Source organism: Neoarius graeffei, chromosome 18 (assembly GCF_027579695.1).
Source record: "Neoarius graeffei isolate fNeoGra1 chromosome 18, fNeoGra1.pri, whole genome shotgun sequence".
Taxonomy (NCBI): Eukaryota; Metazoa; Chordata; class Actinopteri; order Siluriformes; family Ariidae; genus Neoarius; species Neoarius graeffei.
Genome location: NC_083586.1, coordinates 8,302,986 through 8,327,166, shown reverse-complemented (window position 1 = coordinate 8,327,166; position 24,181 = coordinate 8,302,986).

Here is a 24,181-nt window from a genome sequence, read left to right as displayed (position 1 = left end):
AGTGGAGATTCTTCAACCGTCTCTGGTATAGCATCTAGACAGTAGCCAAGAATAAAGATGCCTCATTCATGTGCTGTGTTTAACTGTACCAACAGGTTTACCGTCCAAACGAGATCACATGGGATTACCTTTCACAGGTGAGACTGGAAAAATACTTTTCAATACTGTTCCTTCAGTCTTCAGTTTCCCAGCTCATCTCCACCGGGGAGGTGTATAGTTATAAGCAGTGAGAATTAGATAACACAGTGCCACACTATGATGAACGTTTTTGAACGTATGATGAATGTTTTTAACCTTTCTGAATGTGAAGGAATCAGTGATGTATTTTGTTTTGGTATGACATTAGAACTTGGCCGAACTCAGTTTGGCGGTCATTCAGCTCACTTTATTCAACGAGAGTAGGTCTGTGTGGTGACTCAATAAATAAAACAGTATATTTTTATTTTCATTCACTATTTCCAGTTTTTCCACTATTTCCATCATTTATTATGTTCAGTCTTGTAGGTTGGTTATTTTGGCCTCAGGTTTTGGTAGCTTGCTACGGTATGCTGACTGATTAGCTTACCTGAGCTATCTATCGAGTATCTGTCGCTAGTTTGCAGTGTACAGGGTATTTCGCACACTATTTATAACCATCACATTAAAAGTTATATACTGTATGTTGTTTTGATGCCTGTTTGTTTCCCAAATATATACATGTGTGTCTTAATGGGTGAATAAAAGGCATCGAGTTAAATATTATTGTAGAAAGGGGCTTTATTGCCGTGGTGTTTTTCTGGGTTTGGTTGACTATTGACTTGCTACCTAGGTCAATTTACTTCAGTCCTGTGGAAATTTATGATCCGTGTAGACATAACGGGGGAAAATTGCCCCCCCTGAAAAAAAAATTCAGGAGTTGCCACTGCTCTGCACTCTTTGTAAGTTAGACCTACTTTTGTGTATGTCTCCATTTCACTGAATTTAAAACAAATATCATACCTTTTTGTATTTTACTCTATTTGCACTTTGGTCCAATTTAGCCCTACCATAAAAATGAACAGGATAAATTAATGAATAATGTCACACTAGGCTGGCCTAGTGTAAAATATCAAGGAAACAAAAACTGTCAGCACTGGTTCTCAGAACAACCAAAAAACAGCCAAGCATAACGTTGTGTCGTGGTAGCAGTGCAACTACTGGCTAACATTTCATATGAGTGGTTCCCTAAAAGTTCGAGGAACGTTAGCCTTTGTTTAGTTTTTGCTGTAACCAAAGGGAACGTTCTTTAAATGGTAGTTTTTGGTTTGGTTATAACCTAACCTTTAGAGAACCAAATTCTAATGTTCCCTTTACATCCTCTGATAGACCCATTTCTTCATGGCAACCAGAGCGGATTCAGACCAGGATGGTCCACGACAACACAAGTGTTAGCTCTACGTCATATTACTAATGATGTGAAGAGAAGAAATCTATCAGCAGTAAATGTATTCGTTGACTTTTGTAAAGCCTTCAATAGTATAAACCATGAAACTATGTTTAGAATTTTGAAGGCCTATGGAATCCCTGCACGTCTAATTTCTGCAATTCGCTTAATGGTTGAAAACTTGAAAGTGAAAATATTATCTTCAGACGGTGAAACTGATTACTTTAAAATCCATGCAGGTGTCATGCAAAGTGATACCCTGGAACCATTCCTTTTTTGTCATAGTTTTGGACTATGCACTTTGTCAAGCCATTCAAGGCAGAGAAGAGGAGTTAGGTTTCACTTTACAAGGAGAAGCCAGAGAATAGCAGCAAAGTCCCTCTGTGACCTAGATTTTGCTGACAACATAGTATTACTCTCAAATGAAGTGGAGCAAGCATGCAGTCTACTGCACAGTGTTGAAATGAATGTATGAAAATTGGTTTAAAGCTGAATGCAAGCAAAACGAAAGCCATGTTTTTCAATGTAGATGTCAAACCCCTCCATACTCTTGAGAGTGAAGAAATCAGACAAGCAATAACTGAATCTGGTGACCAAGATTTTAAATATCTTGGTAATTGGTGTGACAAAGAAAAGGATATTTCTTCTAGGAAAGTGTTAGCTTGGAAATCTTAACACAAAATGAAGAAAGTGTGGAAGAGTGACCTTTCAAACTAAATCAAGCTACAACAGAAACCATCCTACTCTATGGTTGTGCCAGCTGATCACTAACACAACAAGAGGAAAAATCACTTGATGGCAAATATACATGCATGCTAAGAATGGTGTACAACAGCAGCTTGAGCAGAATTTCAGAAGTTATCAGGGAACTACATCGAAAACTTACTGGTCAAACATTCTGGGATACATCATTTCCTGCACATCTCACAGTTACCTGGCTACCAACCTATGACTAGGCTGAGAGAGGATGACCACCATCAACTTTTGTAGACACTCTTCTCCGCAACAGTAACATCAACAATGTCAGTGAATTAGATACCTGCATGAAAGACAGAGTGGTTTGGCATTGATTGTCTTGCTGTCAAAACAAATGACACTGACCGGAACAGAAAAGAACAGTTTTAAATGGGAGACAGGTCTGGACTGCAGGCAGGCCAGTTTAGCACCCGGACTCTTATACTATGGAGGCATGCAGTTCTAATATATGCAGAAAGTGGTTTAGCATTGTTTTGCTGAAAGAAGAAAGGCCTTCTCTGAAAAATATTTTGTCTGGATGGCAGTGTATTGCTCAGAAACATGCATATATTATTCAACATTAATGATGCCTTCCAAGATGTACAAGCTACCCATGTCATGTGCACTAATCCACTTTCATACCATCACAGATGCTAGCTTTTGAACTGTGCACTGATTACAAGCCAGATGGTCCCTTTCCTGTTTAGGCTGGAGGACGTGGTGTCCATGAGTTCTAAAAAGAATTTCTAATTTTGCTTTGTCAGACCTCAGGACAATTTTCCACTTTTCCTCAGTCCATCGTACAAGAGCTCAGGCCCAGAGAAGGTGGCAGTATTTCTGGATATTGTTTATATATGGTTTTAACTTGCATTTGTGGATGCAGTAATAAAGTGTTTTCACAGAAGTGTTCCTGAGCCCATACAGTGATTTCCACTACAGACACATGTCTGCTTTTAATGCAGTGTTACCTGAGAGCCTGAAGATCACAGGCATCCAATGTCCGCTTTCAGCCTTGTCTCTTGCATACAGATATTTCTCCAGGTTCTCTGAATCTTTTAATGATATTATGTACCATAGATGATGTGATCCCCAAATTCTTTGCAATTTTACATTGAGAAATGTTATTCTTAAATTGTTGCACTGTTTGCCTACCGAGTCTTTCACAGAGTGGTGAACCCCTCCCCATCTTTAATTCCGAGACACTGGAAAGGACTGGAAACCAGAGGTTTAAGCTGTGATACATGAAAGGTAGGGTGAACACGTTGCATGGTGAGTGGTAATGCCAGTCTAATGGAACATGGGTTAATTACCTTCTTGATGAGGAAGGGTCCAAGGAACCTGGGTGCCAGCTTGTGAGAGATGGTCCTAAGTGGCAGGTGGCACGTGGAGAGCTCGTTGACCCACTCAGTAGGTGGGTGCCTTGGAGCGACGTTTGTCGTCTTGCTTCTTGGATGCGAGTGTGGAGTGAATGAGTCTTCTCCGGGCCAATGCCCACGTCCCCCTGCAGCAGTGTATAAAGGCCTGGGCTGATGGTATGGCGATCTCCTTCTCCTGACTGGGGAACAGTGGTGGTTGGTACTCTAGTGAGCACTGGAATGGAGAGAGACCTGTGGCAGAGGAAGGGAGAGTGTTATGTGCGTATTCGATCCAAGGTAGGTACTTGCTCCAAGAACTGGCATCCCTGGATGCCATGCACCTGAGTGCAACCTCCAAAGCCTGGTTAGTCCGTTCTGCCTGGCCGTTGGTCTGTGGGTGGAAGCCTGAGGAGAGACTACAGGTGGCCCCGATGAGTTTGCAGAAGGCTCTTCAGAACTGTGCAATGTAGGCGGAAAACATGGTGAATGAGTAGTTCTGCTGTCTCTTTGGCTGAGGGGAGCTTGGGCAGAGGAATGAAATGGATGGTCTTAGAAAAACGGTCAATGACAGTGAGGATGCATGTGTTGCCACCTGAGTTGGGGAGTCCTGTGATGAAGTCCAGGGTGATGTGTGACCAAGGTCGATGAGGAATTGGAAGGGGTCTTAGTAAGCCAGCAGGGGGTTGATTGGCTGTCTTGTTCTGGGAGCATGTGTTGTAGGCTGCCATGAACTCCTGGACATCCTCCTTGTTGGACGGCCACCAAAAGCACTGCTGGATGAGAGCCAGGGTTCAGGTGGCTACCGGATGACAGGCCAGCTTGGAACCGTGACCCCACTGCAGCACCTGAGTTCGCACATGACAGGGAACAAACAGATGGTTATGAGGAATATTCTTGGAGTTACCTTCACTGGGATCCTGCTCCAGGGCCTTCTGCATGAGCATCCCAACCTCTAGAATTGCGGCTCCCACCAGGCAGCGTGGAGGAAGGATAGTCTCGGGTGGCTTGGACTCCTCTTGGTGGGAAGAGAACATGCTGGACAGGGCATCAAGTTTGCCGTTCTTGGAGCCTGGGCGGTAGGAGAGCGTGAAGTTGAATTGGGAGAAGAGAGACCAATGGGCTTGACAGGAGTTGAGATGTTTGGCAGACTTGAGGTACTCCAGGTTTTTATGATCAGTCCAGACTAGGAACAGGAGGTCAGACCCCTCGAGCCAGTGCCTCCACTCCTCCAAGGCTAGTTTCACGGCCAGTAGTTCTCGGTCGCTGATGTCGTAGTTTCGTTCGGCTGGGGATAGCTGGCGGGAGAAGAAGGAGCATAGGTGGACCTTGTTGTCATTGGCCCTCTGGGATAGGATGGCTCCGACCCCTGACTCGGAGGCGTCGATCTCGACAATAAACTGCTTGGTAGAATCGGGTATGGTGAGAACGGGTGCTGTGGTAAACCTGTGCTTGAGATTGGAAAAGGCTTTATATGCTTCCTCCCCCCACTTGAACTTGGTCTTGGTCGAGGTCAGGGCTGAGAGAGGTCCGGCCACCGTGCTGAAGTTGCGGATGAAATGCCTGTAAAAGTTGGAGAACCCCAGGAAGCGCTGGAGCTCTCGTCTTGAAGATGGGGTGGGCCAGTCAGCGACTGCCTCCAGCTTGAAGGGGTCCATCTGGATCTTGTCTGGTGAAATGATGAACCCCAGGAATGAGACAGAGCCTTGGTGGAACTTGGTCTTCTCTGCCTTAACGTATAGCTTATTCTCCAGCAGGTTTTGAAGAAACTGCTCGGGTCTTACTGAAGACAGGCTTGAGGTCCAGATATTCTGGAGGCACATGAGAAAGGTCGGGAAACTTGCTGGCTGAGGGCTGAGGTGGTTTGGCGGGAGGCAGAGCAGAGTTCAGGCAGGAGGTCAGGCAGGAAGGACTCCAGCCTAAGATGGTGTGGTCAGTCCAGTTTAAGTGGGGGTTGTGCTGCATCAACCAGGGTAATCCAAGAATAATGGGAATGTGAGGGTTGTTCATGATGTGAAATTGTATATTTTCAGAGTGATTGCCTGAAATCCCTAGGGTGAGAGGAGTGGTGAGGTGAGTGATGGTGGTCAAGCCAGTGCCACTGAGTGTCAGGATGGTGAGAGGGACCTCGAGGGCGAGTAACGGGATTCCGAGATCCTTGGCAGTGGCGGAGCAGATCAGGTTCCTGTCTGCCCCCAAGTCGACGAGCACCTGAAGATGGTGATGCCGGTTGTTGAGAGTGATGATGATGGGGAGCAACGGTTGGTCAGCAGGGGACTGGTTCCGAGCATTGCCCAACAGGGCCCCTCGATTCACTGGTAGGGTCATTCTTTTAGCAGGCAAGATTGGCAGATGTGTCCCTGCTGACTGCAGTAGAAGCAAGCCCCCATGCTTAAGTAACCCTTACTTACTTGGACCCTTGGCTCCATGCGGAGCATAGGCCACTGATGATCTTCCTCCATCCAGCTCAGTTCTGGGCTTCCCTCTCCAGATCTTCCCAACGCATCCCCAGTCCAATCAGCTCCCGCTCTGTGTCTCGCCTCCAGGAGTTTCTAGGGCGGCCCCTCCTTCTCTTGCCTCAGGGGTTCCAGGTCAGTGCCTGCCTGGTGATACTGTCAGCTGACTTCCTGAGGGTATGACCAATCCACCCTCATTTCCTTCTCAGGATCTGTTTGGCAACAGGTTCCTGTCCTGCCCTACACCACAGCTCTTCATTTCTGACCTTCTCTGGCCACCTGATGTTGAAGATGCATCTGAGGCAGTTGTTGATGAATGTTTGTATCTTGTGTTGTGTTGTCTTGTTCATTCTCCATGCCTCTGATCCGTATAGCAAGACTGACTTGACGTTGGAGTTAAAGATGCGCACTTTGGTGTCCATGTGGATTTCCCTGGAGGCCCAGATGTTCTTCAGCATGACAAAGGCTGCTCTTGCCTTGCCAATCCTGGCTGTGACATCCTGTTCTGTACCTCCCTGTTGGTCCATCACACATCCCAGGTACACAAAGGACTCCACCTCCACCTACTGTAATGGGGATGTTATAGACTGGTACCAAAATTCAAAAAAGTGCTTATTTAAGGAGTTAAAGGCATTTTTGAGACAAAGTCAGCAAACAGTCTTATTTTGTCAATTTGGGTGTGCCGAATTCAAATCTGCAATATGCCGAGCTCTATCTGACCTCTGTTGACCTCTAGAGGTCATTGAACTTTGGGCCTGTAAACGTCTCAGCTGAACCCAGTTTCTCAGCTTTCTAAGGAATGAAATGTACTAAAATGATTAATGAAGTTAGCAAATGGCCTTGTTTGTTAAATGTTTGGGTGCTGAATTCATTTTTCATTTGTAAAACAACATATGACCTCTGATAACCTCAAGGTCATTAAACTTGGCCTATAGGCCTATGCATTTAACGGCATTTTTAAACTGACTTTACTCCCCCAAAAAGAATATGAACAGACAAAAAACAAATAGAAAGGAACAAATACAACATTAAATGCCAGTCCATGTACATGTGACTTACTTTTCACAATGAGAATGCCTAGGCGATCACCTTACATAACATTGCATTACATTTAGCAGTTATTGTTTATACAAAGCTACTGAAAAAAGGACAGATTCAGCAGCATACAAAATGTGGGGGCATACAGGGTATACAGGTTAATCAGGGTTAGTATATATGTGATGACGCGACTTTGGTCTTGTCACCCTTGTCATAGACATTAAAGACAACAAGCGTGCTTTGTTTTTAGTGCTTGTTAAAGTATGGGTGCACACATACTGATAGCGGCACAACAAACATTACAAACACCAACATTACATGCATGGACACGGCAACATCATTTCCTTGTTTTATGTTTCGTTTATGTAGAAATGTTCTTGGGCATGTTTGCAAAGATGTTAATGTTTTTATAAGGTTTAGGGAGCCCTCTTTGCTCGTATTTATGTTTGTGACAGTGTTTTATAAAAATGAGAACTTACCAGCTTTGTAGTTGTTCCACCTCCGAGCGGAGAAACCGAGCGCACCATGCAAGGAGCTTATATTGTTTGGGCGCATTCACGCCTGCGCATGGTTGCGCCTCGGAGAATTAATTATCTCTTTGTTTGCTATATGTTGCTTTATTAGTGTATGTACATGCTTATTATTTTTCTGTTAAAGGCCTGATTTAGTTATTTGTGTTATTGGTACCATTTTATAGACTTTATTTAGTTATTTCTGTTTCTTTGTGTTAATCCCCCTCTGGTTTGTTATGGTATTGGATTGGTCCAGGACAGAGCGTGGGAATTGTTCTCTATTTAAAGTGCACCTCCTCAGTCACTCAAAAAGGTCAGTAGGTGAAGGACGTGTTATACTGTTTGTGACTTTGCAGTGCTATTTCAAAGCACCTTATCTCAGCTGTGAGATTTTCCTTGGATCTTTGTTCTTTTCTTTTAATATTTTTGTATAGTTTTTGGATTTTTTGGTTGAGACTCTGGTGGAATATTTGCAACTGGTGGATAATAAAAAAAAAATCACGTCGACAATTTCTCGCTTCTAGAACATTTTTGGTGCCAATCAAAGACCCCTCGACACTCTACCTTTCACATTTGGTGGCAGCGGTGTTTTTCCAGTGTCAAAGAGGGTGGCACCCAATGATGTCGCAGCAGGTGAGGCAGGCACCGCCTGCTACAAGAAGCAAAACAGCAGGGGGCGCCTCGACAGCACACCAGACGGCAACAGAGGACGACATGGCTTCCAGGCCCCACTCCGCACCCCCTGATGACTGCACATCCAGGCTGGAGGCAACACTGACCTCCTTCATCCAAGTGCAGCAAGCCAGGGATGAGTGCTGGGAATGCGAGGCAGAACGGCAGGACCAACGATGGCGGTCCATGCAGCACCAATTCCAGCAGCTTCAGAGGTTGGTGGACGTGGACCCTAACCTCGACCAGCATGCAGCAGATGGAGCCAGGAGCCAGTCCACACTACCCAGCACGCCAGATGACCACAGCCCAAGGTGGGACCAAGCACGCTCATCCAGCCCAGTACCTGCAAGGCTGGTGAGCATGACCCCTTCAGAGTACTATGGCTTGAGTCTGCCAAAGATGACGCCTTATAAAGAGGATGAAGACATAGAGCACTACTTGACTACTTTTGAGTGGCTAGCTTTGGCTAACCAGTGGTCGAGGCATAGTTGGGCTGTTTACCTCATACCCCTGTTGACAGGGAAAGCCCTAGCAGCCTATGTCGCAATGGACATTAGTGATACCACGGACTATGGCAAAGTCAAAGTAGCCATTTTGACAAAGTTTGAGATCAACAGTGACACCTATCGACACAGGTTCCGATCCATGACATTGGTGGACGGAGAAACTGCTAAAGAGCTGCAGGCAAGACTGAGTGACTTGTACAGCAAATGGATGCATCCTGAGCAGAAGACCAAGGCAGAGATTGGTGATGCCATTATCCTGGAGCAGTTCCTTCGCATGCTGAACCCGGAGCTGAGAATCTGGGTGAAGGAACGCAACCCAGAGACATCAAAGGGAGCTGCTGACCTGGCCAAGGCCTTCATCGCTGCACAGCGTCACAGAGGGACCTACCAGCTTGGTGCCCATGACAACACAGCAAGACGGAGCCAGGTACCACAGAGACAACCGGCGCGGCAGCAGCTCATTAAGTCTGTGGGTGGTGGTCGTGTGTTTAGTCGCTCCTATAGCCCTCAGTCTCAGCCTAGCACACAAGCTAAATCTAAGTCCAACATAGTTTGCCATAACTGTGGCCAACCTGGCCATATTAAACCAGACTGTCCCATAGCCACTGTTAGCAAGATCAGCCTGTGCTACACACCATCTCACACATCCCTGCTCACACCTAGCTCCACTGACACTTTAGTGCCTATCACCATCAGGGGAAAAACATGGCAGGCTCTCGTAGACATGGGTAGCAGTCAGACATTCATACGCAGAGCATGCTTAGATCCCACTGATTGCACTAGTGTTGGCAGAGTTAGAGTAAGGTGTATTCATGGCGATGAAACTGAGCATCAGACAGCTGATATTGATGTGGAAATTGTTGGCCAGAAGTATTTATTAAATGTTGGTATTATGGATTCATGTCCATATCCAGTTGTTCTAGGCCAGGATGTGCCAGTTTTGCTTGATCTGTTACAACAGCACGCACTGGTAGCATCAGCTTGTGTTACTACGTGGTTGCAAGCTAAGTCCAAATCAGCTGAAAAAGATCTTTTTGCAGAATTGCCTTTTTCAGACAGTCAGCCGGGTAGCAAGCCAAAGAAGTCTAGGTCACTGAGGAGGAGGGACAAGTTTTTGGGAACTCCAGTGGAGGAGCAGTTGCCCCTTCCACCACTAGATGGCAGTGTGGTAAACAGTGCAGACTTCAAGGGGTTACAAAGAGCTGACATTACACTAAAAAGCTGCTTTGACAGGGTTGTGAGTGAGGAAGATGTCATGAAGGCTAAAGTGTGTGGAAAAGAGTGTTTTGTGGTGTGAGATGGTATGTTGATGCGTGTGTTTGAGGATGGTGAACAGATTGTGGTCCCAGAGTTATTGCGATCAAAGGTTCTGCACCTAGCACACAGTATCCCCTGGTCAGGACACTTAGGACAGCAGAAGACTCTAGACAGAGTAGCCAAGCGCTTTTACTGGCCCAAGGTGTACCAGGAGATAATCAAGTACTGTAAATCATGCCCCACATGCCAACTTACAGCACACACACACAGAGGCACAAAAGCACCCCTCATGAACATGCCTATCATTGACACCCCGTTCACAAGGATCGCTATGGACATTGTAGGCCCTTTGGAGAAGAGTAGAGGAGGTCACCGCTACATCTTGGTGATTTGTGACTATGCTACTCGATACCCCGAGGCCTACCCCCTAAGAAATATAAAATCCAGGCAAGTTGCCAACTGTCTCATCCAGCTTTTTTCCAGAGTAGGGATCCCTAGAGAGATCATTACAGATCAGGGTACCAACTTCAATTCCCGGTTTATGAGACAGGTTTATTCCCTGCTGGGCATTAGGCCAATTAGAACCACGCCATACCACCCACAGACAGATGGATTGGTTGAGCGCTTCAACCAAACCCTCAAGTCTATGCTGAGGAAGTTTGTCAGTGACACCGGCGCAGACTGGGACCAGTGGCTGCCATATCTCCTGTTTGCATACAGGGAGGTACCTCAAGCTTCAACTGGCTACTCACCCTTCGAGCTCCTCTACGGTCATCAAGTGAGAGGCCCCCTGGACGTGCTCAAAGAGGCATGGACCGGAGAGGGATCGTCACAGCAGACCAGCATTGCGGAGTATGTACTGAAAATGAGGGCCAAACTGGAGGAGCTACGTAGCCTGGCCTACGACAACCTGGCCCAGGCCCAGTCTCACCAAAAGACTCAGTATGCTCGTACAGCCCGGAGCCGCACCTTCAACCCTGGCCAGAAGGTACTCCTGTTGCTACCTTCATCAGCCAGCAGTCTTTTGGCAAAATGGCAGGGGCCCTTCGAGGTGCTAGCAAAGGTGGGTCCTGTGACCTATGAACTGGCAATGCCTGACCGACGAAAGCCAAGACAAAGGTTCCATATCAACCTGCTGAAGGAGTGGGTACCCCGGCCGGACACTGCCAGCCACCTGAACTGGGCTCGGGTGGTGGAAGAAGAGGAAGAGTGCAAGGAGCAGTACTTCCCCACTGGGGGAGGTGAGACCTCTCCACCCCCACTGCAACACTTGTCCAGCCAGCAACAGGAAGACATGCAGCAGATCATCCCGGAAGGCCTGTTCAGGGAGGAACCAGGTCGGACAACACTGATCCAGCACGACATCAGGCTGACAGGACCAGGTCCGATCCGGCAGACAGCGTATCGTGTCCCAGCCAGGCTCGTCCCAGCTCTAAAGCAAGAGGTCCAGGCAATGCTGGACATGGGCGTGATTGTGCCATCACACAGTGAGTGGTGTAGCCCCGTTGTCCTCGTCCCCAAAAAGGATGGCGGGCTACGCTTTTGGGTGGATTTTTCCAAATTTAACTCTATTTCAGCATTCGACCCCTACCCAATGGCAAGGGTGGACGAGATGGTGGAGCGCCTGGGAAAAGCGCAGTACCTCAGTACCCTTGATCTTTGCAAGGGGTACTGGCAGGTGCCTCTCACACCAGAGGCCCAGGAGCTGATGGCCTTTCGGGCCCCGTCCGGATTATATCAGTTCACCACAATGCCCTTTGGACTGCATGGGGCAGCCGCAACTTTTCAGCGGCTTATGGACCAAGTACTGCAGGGGGCGGAGAGTTATACTGCTGCTTACATTGATGATGTGATCATCTTCAGTTCCTCATGGGAGGAGCATGTGACTCACCTGGCAGATGTGTTCTGCCGGATCAGTGAAGCAGGTCTGGTGGTCAATGCCGGCAAATGCCAGCTGGCTAGACCGGAGGTCTGTTACCTGGGATATGTCCTGGGTAGTGGACACATAAACCCTCAGGTCTGCAAGGTGGAGGCCGTCTGCAACTGCCCGCCACCCACCACCAAGAAGGGTGTAAGGTCCTTCCTGGGTTTGGTGGGGTGGTATAGGCGGTTCATCCCCAACTTCTCCGGCCATGCCTCCAAGCTCACAGACCTGACACGCAAGAACAGCCCTAACAAGGTTGTTTGGACGGATGACTGTCAGGCAGCATTCCAGGACCTGAAGGACTGTCTATGCAACTCCCCGGTACTGCAGAGTCCGAACTTTGACCTTCCCTTCACAGTGCAGACCAATGCCTCAGGGCTGGGGCTAGGTGCTGTGCTGCTGCAGGGTGAGGGGGAGGACCGATGGCCTGTGCAGTACATTAGCCGCAAGCTGTTTGACCGTGAGACCAGGTACTCCACAGTCGAGAAGGAGTGCTTGGCTATCAAGTGGGCCTTGGACAGTCTCCGGTACTATTTACTGGGGAAACAGTTTGTGCTGGAGACAGACCACCGTGCGCTGCAGTGGCTCAACCGTATGAGGGACAGTAACGCCAGGGTGACACGGTGGTACCTGTCATTGCAGCCATACAGCTTTACCATCCGGTACAAGGCCGGAAAGGACAACATGACTGCCGACTACTTGTCCCGCCTCTATGAGGAGGGCCAAGCTTAAGGAGGGGGGTGTGTGATGACGCGACTTTGGTCTTGTCACCCATGTCATAGACATTAAAGACGACAAGCGTGCTTTGTTTTTAGTGCTTGTTAAAGTATGGGTGCACACATACTGATAGTGGCACAACAAACATTACAAACACCAACATTACACGCATGGACACGGCAACATCATTTCCTTGTTTTATGTTTCGTTTATGTAGAAAAGTTCTTGGGCATGTTTGCAAAGATGTTAGTGTTTTTATAAGGTTTAGGGAGCCCTCTTTGTTCGTATTTATGTTTGTGACAGTGTTTTATAAAAATGAGAACTTACCGGCTTTGTAGTTGTTCCACCTCCGAGTGGAGAAACCGAGCGCTCCATGCAAGGAGCTTATATTGTTTGGGTGCATTCACGCCTGTGCATGGTTGCGCCTCGGATAATTAATTATCTCTTTGTTTGCTATATGTTGCTTTATTAGTGTATGTACATGCTTATTATTTTTCTGTCAAAGGCCTGATTTAGTTATTTGTGTTATTGGTACCATTTTATAGACTTTATTTAGTTATTTCTGTTTCTTTGTGTTAATCCCCCTCTGGTTTGTTATGGTATTGGATTGGTCCAGGACAGAGCGTGGGAATTGTTCTCTATTTAAAGTGCACCTCCTCAGTCACTCAAAAAGGTCGGTAGGTGAAGGACGTGTTATACTGTTTGTGACTTTGCAGTGCTATTTCAAAGCACCTTATCTCAGCTGTGAGATTTTCCTTGGATCTTTGTTCTTTTCTTTTTTTTTTTAAATATTTTTGTATAGTTTTTTGGATTTTTTGGTTGAGACTCTGGTGGAATATTTGCAACTGGTGGATAATAAAAAAAAATCACGTCGACAATTTCTCGCTTCTACAACATTTTTGGTGCCAATCAAAGACCCCTCGACACTCTACCTTTCACAATATGAGAGGTTTTTCTTTGTTGTTTGTTTTTTGTAAAGGCTTTACCCCGTTTAAAACAAAACAAAAAAACAAACAACAAAGAAAAAAACTCTCATATATACTAACCCTGATTAACCTGTATACCCCCACATTTTGTATGCTGCTGAATCTGTCCTTTTTTCAGTAGCTTTGTATAAACAATAACCGCTAAATGTAATGCAATGTTATGTAAGGTGATCGCCTAGGCATTCTCATTGTGAAAAGTAAGTCACATGTACATGGACTGGCATTTAATGTTGTATTTGTTCCTTTCTATTTGTTTTTTGTCTGTTCATATTCTTTTTGGGGGAGTAAAGTCAGTTTAAAAATGCTGTTAAATGCATAGGCCTATAGGCCAAGTTTAATGACCTTGAGGTTATCAGAGGTCATATGTTGTTTTACAAATGAAAAATGAATTCAGCACCCAAACATTTAACAAACAAGGCCATTTGCTAACTTCATTAATCATTTTAGTACATTTCATTCCTTAGAAAGCTGAGAAACTGGGTTCAGCTGAGACGTTTACAGGCCCAAAGTTCAATGACCTCTAGAGGTCAACAGAGGTCAGATAGAGCTTGGCATATTTGAATTTGGCACACCCAAATTGACAAAATAAGACTGTTTGCCGACTTTGTCTCAAAAATGCCTTTGGGTGTCACAATTCTGGATTTTGGTACCAGTCTATTAGTAGTGTCGTTGACCTTTAGGACTTCTGTTTTCTTGTTGTTGATCTTAAGTCCCACTCTGGCGGATGTTGAGTCCAAGCAGATAGTTTTGTCCTGCATCTGACTGTGGTAGTGCAAAAGGAGTGCTAGGTCATCAGCAAAGTCCAGATCATCTAGCTGTCTCCCCAGTAGCCACTGTATTCCATTGTTCCTTCCCTCTGTGGTAGTCCTCATGATCCAGTCTATTGCCAGGATGAACAGGAAAGGTAACAGTAGACATCCTTGCCATACTCCTGTTTTTACTTCAAAACTGTCTGACAGTTGTCCTGCATGGGATACTCTACATGTCATGTCCTTGTATGTTCCCTTGATTATGGAGATGATCTTCTGGGGTACCCCATAGTACCTCATGAGCTTCCATAGTGTCTCCCTATCCACACTGTCAAAAGCCTTTTCAAAGTCTATGAAGTTGATGTAGAGGGGGGAGTTCCACTCCAGTGACTGCTCCACTATGATGTGCAGGGTGGCTATCTGGTCAACACAAGACCTGTTCTTACGAAAACCTGCCTGCTGGTCTCGGAGCCTGTCATCTACTGCCTCCTTCATTCTCTCCAAAAGAACTCTGTTAAGGACTTTCCCTGGTACTGATAGGAGCATGATTCCGATGTAGTTGCTACAGTCCCCAAGGTCTCCTTTCTTTGGAAGCTTGATGAGTATACCCTCCTTCCACTCCACTGGTACTCGTTCTTCTTCCCAGATCTTGTTGAAGAGGCTGTCCAGCATGCTGACCGCCGTCTCCATGTCAGCCTTGATGGCTTCTGCTGGTACCTCATCTGGTCCTGCTGCTTTCCCGTTCTTGAGGGACTTGATCACTTTCCTGATCTCTGCCTTTGTGGGTTTCTCACAGGTCTGCCTCTGCTGGTGGAATGTCCAGTGGTGCATCAGGGGCCGGTCGGTTTAACAGCTCCCTGAAGTGTTCTGCCCATCTCCTGAGTTGCTCCTCAGTTGTTGTGAGTGGGTTTCCCTGTTTATCCTTGATCGGCTTGTCTGTCTGTTGAAACTTTCCTGCCAGCTGTTTTGTCACCTGGTATAGTTCTCTGAGGTTCCCCTGTCCTGCTGCTTCCTCTGCCTTTTTGGCCAGACTGTCAATGTGATCTTTCTTGTCCTTTCTGATGCTCTTTTTCACTTGCTTGTCAGCAGCAGTGTACTCTTCCTGTGCCCTTTCCTTGGCTGATCGTGTGCAGCTCATGTTGAGTACTGCCTTCCTCTCTTTCCTCTCTTCCAGTCTCTGTAGGGTGTAGGCAGAGATCCACTCTTTGTGTTCTGCTTTCTTCCTGCCAAGTACTACTTCACATGTGCCCAGCCAAATATCCTTGATGTGTTGCCACTGTGCCTCAATGTCCATGTCTTCACTCTCTAGTTGGTTTTGTAGAGCTTGAAACCTATTCGATAGGTTCAGCTGGAAGGATGTCTGGACATCTACACTCCTGAGCAGGCCCACGTTGAATCTCTTGTGGGGTTTGGTGGTTCTGTTTGACTTGTGCCTCTTCAACCTAAGTCTGACTGACATCGCAAGGAGGTGGTGGTTGGATGGCATGTCGGCCCCTTACATCACGCTTACATCCTGCAATGATCGCCTAAACTTCCGGCTGATGCAGACATGGTCAATCTGGTTCTTTGTGGTGTGGTCTGGGGATCTCCATATGGCCTTGTGTATCCTCTTGTGGGGAAATATACTACCTCCTATCACTAGTTGGTTGAGGGAGCACAAGTCAGCAAAGCGCTCTCCATTTTAGTTTATCTGACCCATTCCATGTGTGCCCATGATTCTTTTGTAGCTTGTGTTGTCAGATCCTATTTTAGCATTGAAGTCTCCCTGGAGAACTGTGATGTCTTTCTGTCTAGTTTTATCTAACACGGCTTGGAGCTGGTGGTAGAAGTCGTCTTTCTTCTCTTCCTCAGCGTCATTTGTGGGTGTGTAGCACTGGATGATATTCAAGTTGATTTTGTTTTTCCCTATGGAAAACTTGGCTGTAATGATATGGGAGCTCACTGGCTCCCAGCTGATGAGTGCTCGCTGTGTGTCCGGTGCCAGCATCAGGGCCACACCCTCTGAATGGGGTGCACCCTCTTCTGTGTGCCCAGAATACAACAGCATTTCACCCATTGCTAGTCTCAGCTGTCCTGCCTGAAGCCATCTCGTCTCTCACAGTCCTAGGAGAGAGATGTTGTAGGTCCTCATCTCTTGTGCTACCTGGAAGGTTCTCCCTGCCTGGTGCACCGTCCTGACGTTCCATGTAGCAATTCTTGTGTTGTTCCTGGGTGTCAGAAGGGGAGTCAGCCTTGCAGCTTCCTCTTGGCTTTCACTGCACTGTGTCATGCGTCTCCGTTGTGAGGAGCCTTCTTCTCCCAGGCCAGCTTGGTTTTGGATTATCATCGGTGCTTCGGTAACAAGTATTTTTCTAGGTAAGGTTGTTGGCCTTACACAAACCCATTTAACCTCTGGGAGAGGGGTTGGCAGAACTGCTAATTAGTACCTCCCTGGCATCTAAAGATAAGATAAACAAACAGGATGATAAACAAATAGCAAAAATAGTCTGGGCAAAATTAGAACAAACAACTTGACAAAAACATGATAGGCAAAGACAAAAAAGCTAGCGCAAAAAAAAAACAAAACAGAAACAAGAAAAGACCCTTAGTGCAAGAAACCATGAACCAGAAAACCCTTAGTGCAAAAACCATGAACCAGAAATAACCCCCGAAGGTTACAGGTCTCCCATGCACCAGACCTGGGCAGACAAACCAGGTTGGAACAAGCTGCTACACCTCGACAAGGTTACACAGTTCCTTATCCTGGTGGGGTGAAGGCCCCCAGGATTGTAGCAGATCACATTCAAGATGAGCATATATTTTTCAAAAAACAATAAAATTCCTCAGTTTCAACATCTGATATGTTGTCTTTGTACTATTTTCAATGAAATATAGGGTTTCTTTGATTGGCAAATCTTCACATTGTGTTTTTATTTGTGTTTTCCACAATGTCCCAACATTTTGGGACTTGGGGTTGTAAAAAGGGTGGGGATGTGATCTCGTCTTTCTGAAAAAGGGGGACTCAATTATTATTAATAAGCTCTCAAACTGGAGTTTTAGTGCCTCACAGTTTTCTTCAAGTTGCTCATCTTTTATTGTTGCAAGAAAGAAAAAGGAGTGCCTCAGAAACTGCTCTTCCCACAAGGTTGAAATAAGTTTATGTATAATCTGTTTATTACTGTTTATTGATGCTAAAGTACTTAACCTTGAGAATTATTCAAAATGAGAGTGTTCCTTATGCTCAACCCAAGGGCTATAGTGACATTTAACCTGGTAGAAAACCATGTTCACCCTCCATATCCATATTCTGCATGCTCAGTTTTTGCAATGAGACATAAATAAAACCCCATTTTATTATGTTCTATGTTTAAATTAAGCTGAGTGATTGTCTTGTATTCCTGTTTTCAAATTCCATCATGTAATTACTTTTAGGGCTGGTGGAGGTATGGTGACGTTAGGATCCAAAAACAGAACACAGACAGTAATCCAATAAATAAGATGATTTAATACAGAGAAGAAAGGGTGTGGCAAAAGATAAACAAACAGGATGATAAACAAATAGCAAAAATAGTCTGGACAAAATTAGAACAAACAACTTGACAAAACATGACAGGCAAAGACAAAAAAGCTAGCGCAAAAAAAAACAAAAACAAGAAAAGACCCTTAGTGCAAGAAACCATGAACCAGAAAACCCTTAGTGCAAAAACCATGAACCAGAAATAACCCTTAGTGCAAAAAAACTAAGAACCAGAAAAACACTAGTGGAAAAACCATGGACAAGAGAAAATCACTAGAGAGAAAAACCATGAGGAGCAAAAGAGGCACAGAAACAGCTAGAGAAGCAAACGAGATGTTCTGGCAAAAACAGAGTCTGAGAATGGCCTTTATATAAGCAGCAGTGAACACCAGGAAGTGAGTTCAGGGGAGAAGGAATTCCTGTCCCGGATCCAGATCGGTGCTGGCGTGAGAGATCCATAATATCCGGAGTGGATGTCTGGGGTGGAGCATGACAATTTCACAGTAAAGTGGAGTAAAGCACAACAGGTTCTGGACCCCAGTCCACACTCTTACACACACTATCAAAAGCTTAATTTAAATACAATGTGTAGGAAAAGAGAGATCCTTGCATGTCTGCTGTTCTTTATTACTTCATAATGCAAGGTAATAATCAAAGATTTTTCTTTGATTTTAACTACAACACTCATGTAACGTGCACGTACACACACACACACACACCAGTGCACTCTTTATCTATTATTACTGTCGGCCTGCTGAGAGAGATGAGACATTTTCTCTTACAATGCATCATACAACACATTGCACAATGCATCCTGGTCGACAAGATAGTAGGTGTGGAGTGGACTAACCAGGAGTCCCTAGTTATTGTCCTCAGTGACTTCAACAAAGATAACTTCAGCCATGAAATTCCCAAATACAAACAATTTATTAAATGCCCCACCAGGGAGGAGAATATTTTGGATCACTGTTATATTACAGTCAATAGTGGCTATCACACCATCCCCCAAGCTGCACTAGACCTGAGCACATCATGGTCCACCTGATTCCTGCATACAGGTAGAAACTAAAGCTGTGTTAACCTGTCATGAGGACATCAACACAGTGGAACAGTGAGGCTGGAGAGGATCTTCACACATGCTTGGACTGTACTAACTGTGATGTGTTCAGGACTGCTACCAATAGTCTGGATGAGTACACAGAGGCTGTGACATCCTAAATCAGCTTCTGTGAAGACTGCCGCATACCTTCAAGCACCAGGGTGAATTACAACAATGACAAACCCTGGTTCACAGCTAAGGTCAGACAGCTAAGGTTTCAAAAGGAAGAAGTGTTCAGGAGTGGGGACAGTGACAGGTTTAAAAGTCAAAGTACAAGTTAGAAATACGGTGAGAGAAGCTAATGCCACTTTTCCACTACAAATGCAGCTGAGTCGTGCCGTGCTGAGTTGGGCTGAGTCGAGCTGAGCGGGGCTGTTGGAGTTGCATTTCGACTACAACCGCGCTGAACCGTGCTGGCTGGAAGTGGGTGGACACATTGGGTGGAGTTAGCGAAAGTGGGTGGACGTCATGTGATGTCGTTAAGCGGCGCAAACAGTGACATCAGTGAGCTTTTAAGCAGTAGTCTCACGACCCGGATAGTAAACAATAAACATGGAGGACATGGAGTCGTTAGTGTTGCTGGTCTTGGTGCTGTGGCTTGTTGTTGCCGACAACGCCAACAGATACTGGCAAGAGTGTATAGATGAGGCAAGGCGCATAAGGCTTCATAATTCTCGTAATTCTCCTTCTTCCGGGTTTACGGTGTTTACAGATCCCAGCGTGCTTGCGGGGCGTGTGTGGGAGTGTGAGGACACTCCTTCTCACCAATCAGTGCACAGGGGAGTGTCTCCTCACGCCCCTAGCCTCACTCAGCTCGGTTTGGCTCGCTTCAGCCCTACTCCAAAACCGTGCGAGTTTTGGGTGCTAAGCAGGGCTGAAGCGAGCTGAGTCGTGCTGTTCTTAGATAGTCGAAACGCGAGCTGTGTTGGGCTGAAGTGAGTTGAAACGAGCTGAAGTGAGCTGAAAAAGGGTAGTGGAAAAGGGCCATTAATGACTGTACTCAGAGAAACTTGAACAACAGTTCTCAGCCAATGACTCTGCGTCTGTCTGGAATGGGCTCAGACAGATCACAAACTACAAACATACAGCCCCCAAATCTGTTAATGACTTGTCGCTGGCCAACCAACTAAACAAGTTCTACTGCTGCTTTAAAAGACAATGGGACTGTCCTGACATCATCCCCCATGACCCCCTACACCAGCTCCAGTCCACCAACTGCACCTCCCCCACCTCAGCTGTAGCCTGGGCCTCTCTGCACCTCCCCCATCACAGCCACAACTCTCTCCATTCTGGAGATAGACATTAACAGGCTCTTCAAGAAGCAGAACCCCTGCAAAGCAGCAAGTCTCAACTCTGTCTCTCCACCCTGAGCACTGTATACATGGTGTATGCACAGTCCACAGTCTGCATATCTGTTGACTGCACGTGTTAAATTGATCATGTGGTAAAATGCCAATTCAGTAGGTGGGAGTAGCCAGTGATGGTGACCGGGTAGTTGAAATGCAAAATACTGCCGAAGAGCATTTTAAAACTTGTCTCAGATTTCTTCTTCCAACATCAGCATTAAACACTAAATGTGACATATTAAACCCTTTATCACCCCTTCTTATTGAAATGTCTGCCATGCTTCAGTCAAAATACCACGAGGATAAAGTACCACAGCACCTTTTCACCCTGCCTAAACAACCCTGTTCAGAATAATAAAATAAGATAAACTTTATTCATCCCTCTGTAGGGAAATTTACAATGGCCGATTCATTTAAATGATGCCTGTTCATTTAAATGATGAGCCACTGTTCATCCCACCCCCTCTTCCATCGGTCAAGTAGCAATTTCTTTCATAAGTTGCTTCTAGGGCGGCACGGTGGTGTAGTGGTTAGCACTGTCGCCTCACAGCAAGAAGGTCCGGGTTCAAGCCCTGCGGCCGGCAAGGGCCTTTCTGTGCGGAGTTTGCATGTTCTCCCCATGTCCGCGTGGGTTTCCTCCAGGTGCTCCGGTTTCCCCCACAGTCCAAAGACATGCAGGTTAGGTTAACTGGTGACTCTAAATTGACCATGAATGTGAATGGTTGTCTGTGTCTATGTGTCAGCCCTGTGATGACCTGGCAACTTGTCCAGTGTGTACCCTGCCTTTTGCCCATAGTCAGCTGGGATCAGCTCCAGCTTGCCTGCGACTCTGTAGAACAGGATAAAGCATCTAGAGGAGATGAGATGAAGTTGCTTCTAATGACTAATGTGATGTGACATCACCAAATTATGTTACCTTGTCCTACATAGATAACTTATTTTAATCAATCACATCCTTATTATCCAATAGCTACTACACACTCTTGAATGTGAATATATACTCATGTTTGTCCTACAATAAACTGAGAAACATCTCAGAACAGCTGTGTATATGTCAGTGACTGATGTTTGTGGATTGATCTGTGAGGCAGAATCTCCTGGGTGACAGAGGTCTATATTCCTAGATCATACTTTCTCAATTCAACTTCATTCAGTACAGACAGCTCAAAACTGATCAGGTACCCACTTGCCAGACGAAGCAAATCATTAACCGACTGATTCACTGATATAATCACAGACTGAATCACTGACTTAACCAACTGCAGATGATGGGTTATTCCTGCCTGAATAACTGATTGAATGATTCACTGACTAACAGAAACCCAGGCTTCATTACTTGTGATTTCATGACTCAGTAATCAGCTGAATCATTGCATGATTCCCTGACTGAATGACTAAGGCTACGTTTACATTAGACCGTATCTGTCTCGTTTTCTTCGCGGATGCACTGTCCGTTTACATTAAACCGCCTGGAAACGCCGGGAAACGGGAATCCGCCAGCGTCTACGTATTCAATCCAGATCGTGTCAGCTCCGGTGCTGTGTAAACATTCAGAATACATGGATACGCTGTGCTGAGCTCTAGCTGGCGTCTCATTGGACAACGTCACTGTGACATCCACCTTCCTGATTCGCTGGCGTTGGTCATGTGACGCGACTGCTGAAAAACGGCGCGGACTTCCGCCTTGTATCACCTTTCATTAAAGAGTATAAAAGTATGAAAATACTGCAAATACTTATGCAAATACTGCCCATTGTGTAGTTATGACTGTCTTTAGGCTTGCCATCCTTCCACTTGCAAGTAGTAAGTGATATGCGCTGGGATCACACACACAGCGGCTCAGTCCCGAATCGTGGCTTGTGCACTTCACTCGCGCGCTGTGTGAGCTGCGCGGGGCCGGAGTGCGCACCCTCCAGAGGGCACTCGCTGTTCAGGGCGGAGTGATTTGGAGCACAGGATGCCTGCGGAGCCGAGCGTATCTGTGTATTGGCATTGCTGTGTGCACGCAAATCGTGTATTGGTGTTGCTGTGTGCACACTAATCATTTTAAAAACGGTAATCTGATGATCCGCTGATACGGTCTAATGTAAACATGGGCTAAATGATTGATTCACCAAGTGAATCACTTCCTGAAACACTGACTGACTTACTGATTCACTTAATAAATTACGTGCATATTATTATTTATTTAGTTATACTATTTTGTGTGTGCCTCTATCTTGCACATTTAAATTAAAAGAGAGAGAGAGAGAGTGTGTGTGTGTGTGTGTGTGTGGTTACCAGAGGTGGAAAGTAACGAATTACATTACTCGCGTTACTCTACTTGAGTAGCTTTTTTGTGTACTTATACTTTTTCAAGTAATTTTTAAAGAGTGTACTTTTACTTTTACTTAAGTATGTTTTCTTTTAAGTAGTGTACTTCGGTACATTTTACATCACAACCGTTACTGAGTAAAAAAAAAATAAATAAATAAAAAATAAAAAAAGCTAAAACGGAGAAGGGGAAATGCGTTCTGGAAATGAATCACGGGAAGGACAGTTGCCGCGCGCGCGAGTCTCACACAGACGATGGCGGACATGCACCGGCGCTTTAAGGGGGGGAGGGGGGGCTTCGGGGGGCTCAAGCCCCTGGGCCACAGCCAATCAGGGGCCTTGTAATATTAATAAACTAATAAACTGTTGGAATCGTGGGCCTACATTAATGTACGGATAGAAATAAGGTTAGAAATAAATGAACGCACAGTAGCCTGCTGTAAGAGACATGGTGGATGTGGTTCGCGAAACGAACACCCACAACTGTACCAGAATAAAATGTAACAAAATGTAACGTCACGCACGAAAGCGTGCCAAAGACTGCAGACTACAGAGACACAAATTTAGAGGCTTTGAAAGATGAAGCATTCACATGTTAGCGGGGTGCATAAAAGGAAAAAAAAGAGAGAGATGCAGGTAATGATAGAATCGTTGCCTAAAGTCACAGACTTTTTAAGGTAAGGATCACCAATCTGTTCCCCATATGAAAAAGAACAGTAAAGAACTTATAAGAATTTACCACTGTCTTAGTAGTAAATCCTTATAAATATAAGGATAAATCCTTATAAGGATTTATAAATAAATATATATGCCATGTATGATTTACTCCTGAAAGTGGCCCATTTTGCATTTTCCTCATACAAATTTTTTATGAAAATCAAGTATGTATGAAGTGAACATTGTGCATGATTTTTACAGATAATGTGTATGATGAATTACACCGTCTTTGTATGCTTCATGTAATGTTTGTAGTTTTAAATTATATTTTACAGTTTAAAATGTATATGCCTTTTATATGTAAATCCACGTGGATTTACATATAAAAGGCATATACATTTTAAACTGTAAAATATCATTTAAAACTACAAACATTACATGAAGCATACAAAGACGGTGTAATTCATCATACACATTATCTGTAAAAACCATGCACAATGTTCACTTCATACATACTAGATTTTCATAAAAAATTTGCATTAGGAAAATGCAAAATGGGCCACTTTCAGGAGTAAATCACACATGGCATATATATTTATTTATAAATCCTTATAAGGATTTATCCTTATATTTATAAGGATTTACTACTAAGACAGTGGTAAATTCTTATAAGTTCTTTACTGTTCTTTTTCATCTGGGGAATATCAGCTACTTATCAGTTATCAGCCTACCAGCAGCTAGGCTATGTGTAGCTAGGCTAGATATGCTATGATCTGTCCAACAGTAAAATAAATCAGTTGTGATTTGAATACGTGTCGTGTGATTTGAGTTATAATCCTGTTAGTATAATAGCATATTTCGATGGGGATAATAAAATGTCTAAAATGGCATCTACTGAAGAAACTGATGAAAAGATTGTAGCCTATAATTGTCACAGTCCGGGCAGCAGACAGAGTAAGCATAC